The sequence below is a fragment of the Brachycentrus maculatus genome, unplaced genomic scaffold (assembly GCF_059751285.1).
Source record: "Brachycentrus maculatus isolate JH-2025_06_01 unplaced genomic scaffold, ASM5975128v1 h1tg001155l, whole genome shotgun sequence".
NCBI classification, from domain to species: Eukaryota; Metazoa; Arthropoda; class Insecta; order Trichoptera; family Brachycentridae; genus Brachycentrus; species Brachycentrus maculatus.
Genome location: NW_028281846.1, coordinates 3,058 through 16,689, shown reverse-complemented (window position 1 = coordinate 16,689; position 13,632 = coordinate 3,058). Strand labels below are relative to the sequence as shown.

The following is a 13,632-nucleotide window of genomic DNA, read 5'->3' as shown; positions in this document are numbered from 1 at the left end:
AAGTTCTGAGAATATTATAGAGTATCCACATTGACGCGAATAAACTCATAATGCATTGCTATCTTTCAGCATATACTCCTTAAAAGTATATGCTCTCTTCTATACAAAACAGTTTGGATAAGCCTGAATAAATATAAAACACAATAAACTCAATCTGCGATCAATACTTGGGCTCATCCGAGAATAATCTATTGTAGAACCTCTTGGGATCCAGAGTGTCCAGCAAGCCCATCAGGTATGAGTTCTGATCCTACTTTCCAATCCTAAACTAACATATTATTTACATCTTATGGATTTCGTTGAGGAGCTTCTTCATGTTCTTGTCGAAACTGTCAGCGTACCCCAAAATGAACTCCTCAAATGCGGCATCCTCGTGCAAATCTTAAAAGTGCTTCTCTATTTATTTCTTTCTTTTGAGCTTACGCTGCAGGGTTGAATCTTTTTGATCGAATTGAAACTACATAATCTAACATTTACCTCTTCGACGAATTTCTCATTGAAAACATCCATGTACTTTTTGATTGCGATGAAGCCCTGCAGACAGTTGCCGAGTTAGCTAGTGATGAGAGGCAGAAGCTTGGGGGAAAGCAGCAGGGACTCTTGCAGGCATTTGTTTAAAAATTAGTTGTGGAAGTGAATTATATCTTCCAGGGAGTTTGTTTTCTAGAGACTGTTCGTGAAGTGCAGCCAATTCTTTTAAATAACCTCATAGCTCAAGTAATAGATGAGAGACTTCACGAAATTGAGCATCTTCTGAGTGAGCAAATTGGCCCTCTTGAAAGAGAGCTTCTTGATGATCTTCGTCGACTGCAAAACCATCCAAACATTGTTCAGTTGCCTCTCTAAGAATTTGCACCAAAACAAATACCGGAATAGGACTTGGTACTTGCCCAGATTCTTTTTATTTATTATCAAATTTAGGGGAAACTGGCAGTTGAACTCCAAATTGAAGTAATCCACATTCTTCGACTCCTTCTTAATGAACGGTTTGTCTGAAGATAGATTATCGAATTCGAGTGTCTTTATTTTGTGAATTTGTTCATAAATTGTGCTATTTTCCAGTTTGCATGTGATGTCTTCCTTGTAAGGGTCTGCATTCGCTGATGATGTTCGAATCAGCAATTCGAATAGGTTTTGTAATTTTTAAACTGAAACTGGCCTTGATTTGAGCTATTGTGTGAATTTAGAGTTTTTGGCGTTCAAGTCCTACTCAGCGCTATCCATAAAATGCACAAATAAATCTCCAAAGCCTAAAAAGTAGTATCCCTTAATCGAGTTCAGCACTTCCGTCAATTTAAACTACTTCCTCACAAGGTTTTGGATTCTTTCGTTTGCCCAGTTGTAAGCCCTCATAATACTTTCAGTAAAATCTTGGTTTTTAATATGCTTTTCCATATTCTTTTCGATTTCTTTATGAAGAGGGTGCTACTCGAGGTCAGAACACATTCGGAGGATGTTCAAGTACTTGCCAGTGACCAAAATGATATGTGCATCTTTCTGAAGCATCGACGGCACTTGTTCTCTTCTCAACAGAAATCTCTACTCCCAGTACCCCCACTTATTAGCCTTATCTTTATCTCTGTCATTATAGCGATCCCTGTCGCTTCCTTCCTCCTCCATGATCATAAACTCTTGGTACTTATCTTCCACAAATCCTTCATAAATCCACTTCGAGATCATTTGAATGTAAACGCTGAGACATTTCTTAAAGAGATAGGTATATGTCCTGACCACTTGTTCGGATGTCGTTCCATTAAGCATTGTTGTTATTGAAGTTAGCAGTTGTCCTCCTTTTTTGTTGCGTGCCTCTTTGAGTAACTCTACAATGCCTTCCATCAACTGCAAAGAAGGTTGAATATAGTACCATATTTACTGAAGTGTAACACCTCGCTTTGAGACTTCCTCGTCGAAAGATATGGCCATCATTTTATATTCTTTGACCATATCGCGTAGTCCGCTACATAGAGCTTGGCAGACTGTGCCCTGTTGGATGCTATATGTCGAGATATAGTTCTCGATGATGCAGTATGAAGAGGGGAGAGCGAGTATCTTTTTAGTAAGCTCAGCAAGCGCCATACTGCAAGTGGGCCTATCCTTAAAAGGCTCCAAAGAGTATCCTCCTGAAGAGTTTTTCTTTATAAATTCCCCGTCGAATCCAAGCATGACATCGAGAATATCCTCGACCAGTTTCATTTCTTGGATGTTTACAGGTTCGCTCCCCAATTGCTTCTTCTCTTTGCCAAAAACTGGGTCGATTTATATTTGGCCCAGGTTAAAGAACTTGGAGAAAGTAGGGCGGTGATAAATCCATGCTGGGATATAAGGAGTATCTGCCTTCATGATGTTCCATGCGGTTTCTGCCTTGGAAGTATCTCCTGAAATGTCAACCTCGCCGTTGCTGTGACAAATAATGTAAGTGCTGACAACTGACCTGAAATGCACTTCGTCATAGACAGAAATGGCTTGTTTGCTCTTTAAGTTCTTTTCGTCGAGGACAATGAAAGTCGCAGATTTCTCCAGCATGTCATTCATGGCTTGGTAGAGACCAGGCTTATCGAAGCCGATTGCCGATTTGGAAGTAAGAGTCGTTAGGTATTTCCCGGTTTAGCTAAATATTGCAATAGTTTTACCAGTCGACCAAGAGTACTCTCGCGCCGAAAGTGATGATCGCTCCTTTTTCAGCATCACGAGGTTCGATCCGGAATTTAAGCGAAGGAAGCTTATGCTACAGGTTCGACTACAAGCGTGACAATTAAATGTATGGTGGCACAGAAATCGCATTAGCGACGAGGCTTTGATCATTGAATCCAAGGTATTTTTGAGTGACTTTGCTTCTCAGGCATACTTCCCTTATATTACTGTGTCGAGTACATGCCAAATTTTAGATATAAGTAATCCATCGAGGAGATCTATGGGCTGAGGATTGTATATTTTACGAATTCAAATTATAAATTTGGTCTAATAGTCTTGGTGATTATATATGCAATTATATTGCGAACGCAAATTACTCTCATTTAAAACATTGGGCCTTAGAGTAATTAAAATTGTTAGATATTAGAATAATAAAGCCACATTAGATTATAGTGATTATAGAAATCCTTAGTATTATTATAACTGAAGGGCAAATGAGCAGTAATCGAAAATAATCTCATGTACAAATGTAAATATCTTGGCATCCATCGGATTTTTAGGGTTCAGCTTTGGTTTAACCGACTAAAAACCTCGAGTTGAATTCATAAACCACATATCGCCGAAAAGGGTATATCAATGGCCTGTAATATCCTTATTAGAGCAATTTACCAACACAAAATCGCAAGGAGATATCGATAGAATAGAAAAGTATATCCAACTATTTGAATAAGAATTAACGCAATGACTCCTATCAGTCGTACTTTGGAAATGATGAGAGCCTCCTCAGATTAGGAGAAGGCGGTATTCTCAATGAGTAAGAATTCATGCAAGTTTAATGCCACTCAGACGATCATTTCGATATAGTACAAAATAATAAGACCAGATTTAAACTATTTGGGAACCCAACGCCAGGCAGCTTTGACAGAAACTCCAGAAATTAATGGGGACTGTATGAAGCAAAGTATTTATAATGGAAACAATCCTCGAATGTCTAAACCACTCACAAAAAATGGGAAAGGCCATATAAAGAATAGCCGAGTATGACTGATATCTTAATTGAGCGAGAATTGGCCAAAGGGGAATGGAACAGCATAAAGAACCAACAAAATGAGAAGATGCATGAGAAGCGAATCCTCAATATGAAAAGGGAGATAGAACAGATTTCAGATTAATACCAGAATAAAGTCAATAGGTTGCTGCTCGGGAAAGACCAGATTAAGTGGCATTAGCGATCAAATGATGATCACATACAATAGATAGAGAAAGCAGCTATAAGCAAATAGGCCTCAGCTTCAGTCAATCGAGAGCAGCTCCATTCGCCCATGAAATTGAATAGGAATGTGGAATTATCGTTCTATAACACATCTTATTCAAACTTAATCAAAAATCCTCCCAAAACACCTGATCCTTTTCCTTTCTTAAACCAAGGCAACCACCAATTTCACAATTCCAACGAACATTCAGCCAAGCGCATTGAAAGGGAAGCATCGATGTATTCTAATAGTCAGGTTAGCTCCAATGAATAATAGAAACCCTCAATCCAAGTCCAGGCTCGGCCTACATGGAAAGTAGATGTCGATTAAATTTTGAAACTGCCATATCGCACCTTTCTGCTCTTCTACAACGAACATGAAAGAAAAATTAATGCACTAACAACCCCACAATAGCTCATAACACTAAAAAAATACCGTGAAGATGCTCTCCGTAGAGAATAGGCGCTCGTGAAATTGCGGGAAAAGATCAGAGTGGGGGGAGATCGCATTCTGAAACAGTTGAGCCCAGAGAAGAAAAGGAAGATATTTGAATTGCTCTATTAAGAAGAGCTCGAGCAAGAGATAAAAAATAACTAGAAGTATGGATCGTACTCATTACTCTGATTGGGCCATGTGATGTATTTCTCTAATTAGATGATGCCTGAATATTGTGTTGATAGTAAATAAATAAAGATGATATATTGCAGATATAATCACAATTGCACTACTGCAGATTCAAACATTTTTTAAAATATATTTAAATGTAAGAAGACAAAAAGGAAAAGAAGTACATCCCTCTTGATGAGGCTGAAATAAACCTGTTCAAGGCTTATGGGCTCGGGCCCTATGCGGATTCGATCAAGAAGCTTGAAGAGGAGAATAAAGAAATGGTCCAAAAAATCAATAAACTCACAGGTAATCATCAATTTATCCAACAGGCATTAAATAATTAGACACTGGACTGTCCCTGCCTGCCCAATGGAACCTCGCCGCAGATTCCAAAATGGCTGCTGAGCAGCCCCTACAAGTGGCCAGATGCAATAAGATCATTACCGACGGCAAATAGAATAAATATGTGATTCACATCAAACAAATTGCTAAGTTTGTCGTCAAGCTCAGCGATAAACTGTCGCCGACCGATGTCGAGGAAGGAATGAGGGTTGGAGTCGATCGCTCCAAATACATGATCCAAATGCCATTGCCTCCCAAGATTGATGCGACTGTCACCATGATGACCGTTGAATAAAAGCCTGATGTCACCTACGCAGATATCGGAGGCTGCCGTGAACAGCTCTAAAAATTAAGAGAAGTTGTGGAGATGCCGCTGTTAACTCCGGAGAAGTTCATTGATTTGGGAATCGATCCGCCAAAAGGTGTGATGCTGTATGGCCCTCCCGGGACAGGAAAGACTTTGACAGCAAGAGCAGTGGCCAACAGAACTGATGCCTGCTTCATCCGAGTCATTGGATCCGAATTGGTTCAAAAGTATGTCGGAGAAGGTGCCCGCATGGTTCGATAAATTTTCCAGATGGCAAGGACGAAAAAGGCTTGCATTATTTTCTTCGATGAAGTCGACGCCATCGGAGGAGCCAGATTCGACGATGGGTCAGGTGGGGACCATGAGGTCCAAAGGACTATGCTGTAAATCGTCAACCAGATGGACGGCTTCGAATCAAGAGGCAACATCAAGGTCTTAATGGCGACAAACAGGCCTGATACATTAGACCCAGCTTTGATGCGACCTGGCCGAATCGATCGTAAAATTGAGTTCAGTTTGCCCGACCTCGAGGGAAGAGTGAACATCTTCAAAATCCATGCCAAGCACATGTCAATTTAGAAGTCGATTCGATACGAATTATTGGCTCGACTCTGCCCGAACACCACAGGAGCAGAGATTAGATCCGTGTGCACGGAAGCAGGCATGTTCGCCATTCGAGCTCGCCGCAAAGCCATCAGTGAGAAGGATTTGATTCAGGCAATCGACAAAGTTATTAAGGGATATAAGAAGTTTAGTGCTACTGGAAAATACATGGTGTACAATTGATCATCACATATCGAAATATCACATATATTTATATATGTATAGATGTATCGATATTATGCATGAGAGTTATGTAGATGCATAGTATATATTGAATGAACGAGCAGCAAGACGAGTAAGTCAAAAGGCATTATGAGAAATGGAAGAAATGGAATAAATAGTTCTAAAAGAAAGATCACCTGCCAACCCAAAAAGTATCCAAATCCCTAGACAACGATAGTCCTTATAATTATGCAGTGCGACTTATTGAGAAACTGGGAGAATCCGACAAAGCACCCTCGAATTCAAGCAAACCATAAGGATCAGTTGGCAAATAGTTTTAAAGCAACGCCTGTTTTGTCTGCATGGAATTGATGGTCCCTCCCAAAACCCTATCATTTTGTTCCCATGCAGCCACAATATCTGTAAGGTATGCATCTTTGTGGATGGCCGAATCCAAAAAAAGCATACTCAATATAAAATAAAGCTATCCAAGTGCCCAATATGCAATGCAGTTATCGCAAACCATGCTGAAAAACCGTAATTTAATGACTCTGATATGCACATACACAGACAATAAGCATCTGCTGGAAAAGGAAATTAAAATCCAGGAAGAGTTGAAAATGGATGGCGAAGGCTCAAAATAAGAAGGAAATTGCTCGCAGGAAGAGGTAGACAAAATGCGAATGCGATGTTCCATCCTCTAAACTTAAAGGAGATCCCTCGACATGCAAATCGCCAAAGATTAAAAAGCCCTGAAAATCTTAGAATAAGCAGTTGGAAAATTGGAAGCGTAAAAATAGAGGAACAAAAAATAAATAAACACACTTAAACAGTAATCGAAGCTGATCACAGATTTCTTGAACGAAAAGGAGAAAGAGTTCAGCAAAATTTAAATCCTGATCGAAACAACGGCGCAGAAAAAGAAAATAACAGAGAAGACGCTCGAGCCACTTCGGATCCAACGCTAGAAAATGGAAGTTCTGGAAGCCGTTAAGCATATGAATTCATGATTGTGTGCATTGATATCGCATTATTGTTTCAATGAGGAATATTAAATCAATGATTCCAAGAGTATTTTCCATCCATTTCGAAGCCTTATCTTTCCATGATCGCTTTGAAGAGCCCCTTCAGATAAACGTAATCCGGCTTTTCTTCGAATTCAAGGGTCCTGCTGTACATGAGCAGCTGCTTGAACTCGTCGGGCAAATCGGAGCAGAGCTTATCGAGCGGTATCGAGAGTTTCTTGTCCATGATCTTTTCGTATTTTTACTTTTGCCGTTTGCCTTGAGATTCTGCCAGGGAAGAGATCCTTTCACGAAATAGAGCAATACGTTTGCAATTCCTTCGATATCGTCTCTTCTCCCTTGTTCGATTCCCAAATGCGTGTTGAGTGAGGCGTAGCGGGCAGTTCCGTCAGGTTCTTGTTGTCTCGGTAGGGAATGTGCGACCCATCCTTATTGACAATGTATTTTTTGGCAAGCCCGAAATCGATCAAGTAGACCTTATGGGCTTTTTTTCCTCTGCCAATCACAAAATTGTCAGGCTTAATGTCGCGATGGATAAATCCTTTTCCTGCACGTACTAAATCCGCTCTATCATTTGATATCCTATCATTACGGTGGTCTTCAAATTGAATTGGCGGCCACAACTCACGAAGAGATCTTAGAGGGACTGGCCGAATAAGTCCATCACCATGACGTTGTACTATCCCTCCGAACTGCAATAATAGACGCGAGGGAGACCGAAATCGGTGGAGTGGTCATCGTTGCTGAGGGCGTTTAAAATTTTGGCTTCATAGAACAATTGAGGGCTTTTGTTTCCAATGGTCTAAAGCTTCACTGCGACTTCTGTATGGTTTTTGACATGGAGAGCCATAAAGACTTCCCCAAATGCCCCTGAACCGAGCTTCTTGACAAGCTTATAGTCTTTGGCGACTAAAGAGTCCATCATTGGAATAATATTTCAATGTAATTTATACATCGCATAAGCATACAAGTTATGCACCAGAACTTTATAACTGTTTCTGCAGTCCTGAAAGAATTGTAGAGCTAGCAGATAAATATTTGAAGGAGAAGTTTCATTTTTAAATGGGAAAAGATTTCAGGCTCTGGATGGATATTTCAAATATTTAATGAAATCCAAACTTAGTACCTGACTTCGTAATGATCAATTTTAACCAACTACAGAACTAAATAATTAATTAGATGATAGAGAATATTATAATACAGTGTGATATCTGATGTGATATGAGGATGAATATCAATTTTTCACTGCTTTCTTTGTTCTATTATTCTTGATAGGCTTATCAACCTCCTTCAATTAGGTTTTTACGGTTTCATTCGATTCGTTTTATTCTTCTTGCTTTGAACTTTGCTTTAATCTGGCTTCGTTTGTTTTCTTTACTTCTTATACTCTGCTTCTCTTTTGCCGAGTGTGATTTTGAATTATTAAAACATGTTATTCAGCTGCTATTATCCCAATTTTATTGTCTGGATCACCATCTTCGTTTAAAAACTTCGGGACTATTTGATAATTTTTGTTATATATCATTCTGCTTTTATGCTTTGAGTTTAACAGAAGATGTTTATCTTAAATAGGGAACAGTTTTTTCAATAATTCCGCAACTTCGTTATAGCCTAATTTTTTGTTGCGCATATCGTTAATTTTGAGATAAAGAAATAGAAAGATAGCTGATCTGACGATTATCAGTTTTCTTCTGCGCCCTTACCAAATTGCCAGGGATATTGATTACCTTCTGTTTTAATTATTCTGTTTATTTACTGATAGTCATTTATTATTGTCTTTTTAGAACTTTATTTCCGTCATTGGCAATGAGCTTCTTATTCTGTCTGATTGCGGCATAAAACCTTTTGCTATACTACTCCACTTGTTCCGATGATTTGGTTGTGATTTCATCTGCAATTTTGGAATATTCTTCCTGCAAATGCTTTAAGTTTCCTTGAATGAATTTTTTATATTATTCGTGTGTCCAATTATAAAATCCAATTTCATTCAATTTGTTCAATATCTCTTTTGTTTATTGTTCACTCAGCTCGCAATCTTGTTGCAATCTGTAGATCAATCTTCCTGCTTCTTACTTGTCTGTAAAGAGGTGATAAGGTTCAGTTGGCAGCACTCGATATGAATTCAAATGGGGTAGAGATCTTTTTTATGTGATAATGGTTGCTTTGGATTGTAGTCCCACAGCCTCAACTTTATAGTCAATTTTGTTTAGACTTTATTTTTTGGTGTAGAATAACTCCTCCGGATTTTTATTGTTTTGAAACTTTTCAAACTACTTCTCTAGCCTCTCTCTGATTTCTTTTGTTTTGGCCTCATCTTTCGCTTCACCGAATTGAATAATCTACTCGATGGTCTGGTCATCGAAGTTTTTTTGCAGTTTGAAAACCTATTCGGCCCCAGATTCTGCAATCTTATCATAGTCGAGTTTGGCAAACTTATCTTCTCCTGATTGCATCCCTGAAAGTTTAGCCAGCCCGCCCTTTTGAATGACAAGCTCGTCCCACAGAAGTTTATACTTCTGAATTTCGAGCATTCGTTCTTCGATTGTGGACATCGTTATGAACCTAAAAACTTTCACTGCTCTTTGCTGGCCAATCCTATAGGCTCGATCCATTGCCTGGCGATCTATTTGAGGATTCCAGTCAATATCATAGAGAATGACAATATTGGCAGCCACCAAGTTGAGCCCTAAGCCTCCGGCCCTGGTTGAAATCAAGAATATGTTGGCAGTTTCGGATGCGAAGAATGTTTACACCGAGCTTTCCCTTTAGCCGAGGGAGCTTTCACCTGTAATCAAACAGAATTCTTGTTACCTATAAATCAAATAGTCCTATAGAATCTTGATCATGCTGGTGAATTGGGTAAAAATGAGTATTTTGTTGTTCTATGCCTTTTTTTCCACTAGAAATTTATGGAGCAGCTTGTCCAAAAGCTTCATCTTGCCCGAATTGTTGATTAAATGTTCACCATAGGGTGGGGCATTCGGGTCTTAAATTTAGGGAAACATATAAGGATGACAGCAAATCTTCCGAAACTGCATGGGCGGGCTACCCTGTTTATGAGTGTTATCTCCATAGACCGACCTGCACTTTGAATAGTTGCGATACATTTTCAGTTGTATTTCCTCCAAAGAAACGAACAAGGTTATTTACTTTCTCTCCTTAAGTCCGAGATTGATTTAGCTTTTGGTTCTTCTCAATAGAAAGGGGTTGAGCATCATCTGAAACTTTTTAGCGATTTCTATCTGAAACTTCACCTTCTCATCTTCATCCAAGTCTGACTAATTCACGCAGTTCTCAATTTTGTCGAAGAGGAGCTCCTCATGGAAAATGTCAGGGAGAATGAAATTCAGTAAGCTCCAAAGTTCATGCAGCTGGTTGCTCAATGGGGTTCCTGTTAGTAGCAGTTTGAATTTAGCACGGTACATGCGCAAGCAGCTGGAAAGCTGGTTCTACTCGTTTTTTATCGAGTGCGCTTAGTCAATGATCAGGGTTTACCAGAAAAATTTGTTTAAGCTGTTAAATCCGGACTGGACCGATTGATAAGTAGCTATGATGACATCAAAGGCATTCCTTTTGATTACTTTTGTGATTACTTCCTCTCTTTCCGCCTCTGTTCCTGGCAAGATCACAGTCACATGGGATGGACTCCACTTTGCGAGCTATCGATGCCAATTGTTTAACACATTTTTGGGCACCACAATTAGGTGCTTGCCTTTAATGTTTTTTTGTGAGTCCAGGTAGCAGAGGTAAGAAATGGTTTGAATGGTCTTCCCTAGGCCCATATCATCAGCTAGGATGCCATTTAGGTTATGGTCAGCTAGTTAGCAGATCCAAGCAAGAGATTAGAGTTGATATTATTTAAGTTGGCCTCCTCTAAGTGATAGAGGTTGTGGCGCCATCCCTAATTTCTTTCTCCCTGCGATGAGAAGGCTCTTTTCGATTCTTTAGGTAATCGCCTTGAGGAGTCGATCAAGTTTGGCTATAATTTGATTAGGAGTTTCTCTTTAGATTTTTGGTCTTCCAAAGCTCTTCATTCAATTCTGGCTAATGATAATTAAGCTTAATTTTGGTCATATAAGCTATATAACTCCCCAGTTCTTAATATTGGGATTCTTTAATTTGGTCAGCTTGAATTTAAATCATCTTATGTAAAATATAAGAATGTAATGAGCTACTCTAAAGACATATGCACTCTTAGTAGTGGGTTCAGAAGAATAAGGTATTATTTAATTTGAAATTTCAACCAATGTTGATAATACATGTATTGAAACTGAAAATCAAACATTTTATGATAATCTTTGAGCAACTGAGTGTTTGTTGTCATCAGCTAAGGATTACTGAATATGATAATTAAATAGTTAATAGGTTTAATGCCTAATAATGTATTTATGAGTCGAATATCGAGGTTTTCGATTAGAATATATAATAGAAGCATATGATTCAGCACTATGGGGAGGAAGATCAGAAGCAGTTTCTCATACAATCGAAAAGAACCCTTGGGAAACTACACTCCAAAATATCTGATTTCAGCCAAAAGACAAGTAAGGACTTATTATAATATAGATAAGCCGAGTGCAGTTCTAAAGACAATCCAAAATGCAACAAACCAAATCGAAAACCATATCGAAAATAAAATTGAAAACAATTTCAGCAATATGCTCAATTTGCAAACCATTGTGCACCTCGACGAGAACAGTATCACTCAGGACAAGTTAAGGGACGAGGGGAAGAAGAAACTGATGGAGAACTATTGGGCAAAGAATGCCATAGTTTAGAGTAAGAGAAAAAAACACCAAGAAAAAATAAAGTAAAATAGGTTTCCACTGCTGAAACACGCCGAGGCTAATGAAGAGTCCAAAAATAAAAAGACTGTCATTTCCAGTTTGAATGTTAAAATCTATGAAAAGGAAAAGGAAAGATAGAACATGCGAAAATACAAGGAGGATAAGTTGCTAGCCTTTCTCTACACTTATATGGTGCACATTATCGATTACAAAATATAAAATGATTCCACTTAGTTTCTTCTTTTTCAGAAGGCCAATTGCACGAAGTGGGATCTGATTGAGGAGGCTTTGAAAGCTGTGTAGCATTTCTGTGAGCATTACTCGATTCGATATTCCACGATTGATCTCCAAAAGTTGCTCGATATGGTGTCAGGAAAGACAAAGAGCCTCAAAGAAAAAGTACAAGAAAATTTAATTGCGACAAAGAAAATAAAATAAGAGTCTCTGATGAAAAGATAGCCCATAATTTATACCGCTCATTAGCTATTAAGCTGTTTATAGAATGCGGAGTAGATCAGCGCGGAAAATAGCTGCAAGAAAGGAATTCGTTTCTTCGGAACAAAGGGAAAAATCCGAGCAATCATAAAGATTCAGGCAGCAATTCGAGGGAGAATTTCCTTTATGACATGCAAAAAGATTAGATCTCTAATTTTGAAAGTGGTGTTCATTCAAAAAAATTTCAGGTTCTACCGGAACTACCTGAAGACTAAGAAAGCCATCCACGAAAACAGCCTGAAGAAGTATTCGTAATTTCTGAATAGGCAAAAGCAATTCAGACTTGAGTATCGAGTTTGTGAACTCTCAAAGCCCGTGAAATATTAAATCCACATTTCCTGCCATAGCATAAGCTAATGGCAGAGGCTCTCCACTGAGCACTTCATGGAGAAGCATAACACGGAAATCACGCGAATATTTCGGGCCACCGCCTCTAGCGCCCAATAAATTACAGTCATTTATGTGACTCCTCTGCCTATTCCTCGAGAAGTCTTGAACTATTACTACAAATTGCTCGAACTAGGAGGCGTCAAATAGTTCAGGAGAAGGATCATAATAATGTCCCCTGATGAGCACAGCAAGATCTTCTCAAAGCAGCCTCTAACACGCCTCCTCTACTACTCGCCCCAAATGCTCAAAAAAATCAAATCGATCATCAGAAGTTAATATGCTTATATAGTGCCATCAATACCTTCAATCGAGTATGTTCCCTTGTGTAATTACCTGAATGTCCCCCTCCTCTCAAGCACTCCTCAACGGCTTCTGCATATTCAATCCAAATCTGGCACCAAATATTTGGTGGAGTCCATTAAAAAGAAATTCCCAAATTTTTCGAAAATGCCCTACGCGATGAACATTTACGCAGAGTCAATCTTCCTGAGTTAATTTGCCAATTTAGTGTTAAAGAATCCCTTCGTGGACGCGTGGATGCTCAAAATCGATTGCTAAATCAAATCTCGAGGGCTCGGGCTGGTCCATCTTCACAAGATTGTCCCCAAAAAGTTGATCAGCTTCTTGAGAAACCAATAAAGCAGTCCGCTTTCGTTTTCGGAGCTTAGCATTTAGATAATCAAATGCCTGAAGTATGTGTTCCAAGAAGAGGTCCAAACGAGTAACTGCATTCAAATAACAGGCAAAGTCTACAGAAGCCAAGAGTAGTTTCTCACGCATTTCTACGCCAATGGAGGCATCATTGAGGAAGCCTTCAATCATTTGAAGAGTGAGCCTGAAAATTTATGTGTATCAGTGTTAATCGAGCCAGACAGTGAATGGAAGACCTTGAGCAAATTCAAGAAGATCATTGCGAATAATTAAGCAATAGGATGTTTTTATTCGCATAAGTCTTAGGAGAGTTAATCTGACGTGATGATCGAATAGTTTCTTGAAATCAACGAGAAAGTGAAGCAAATTTCTGAGTAGCT

The 13,632-nt window shown here is 39.0% G+C and overlaps 3 pseudogenes; 1 reads left to right on the top strand and 2 right to left on the bottom strand.

The window, feature by feature from the left end:
* Positions 1–663: 663 nt before the first annotated feature.
* On the bottom strand, positions 664–2,554 carry LOC148299430 (uncharacterized; annotated as a pseudogene).
* Positions 2,555–3,372: 818 nt separating this feature from the next.
* On the top strand, positions 3,373–5,938 carry LOC148299429 (uncharacterized; annotated as a pseudogene).
* Positions 5,939–7,002: 1,064 nt separating this feature from the next.
* Positions 7,003–9,484, bottom strand: LOC148299428 (casein kinase I pseudogene; annotated as a pseudogene).
* Positions 9,485–13,632: the final 4,148 nt, after the last annotated feature.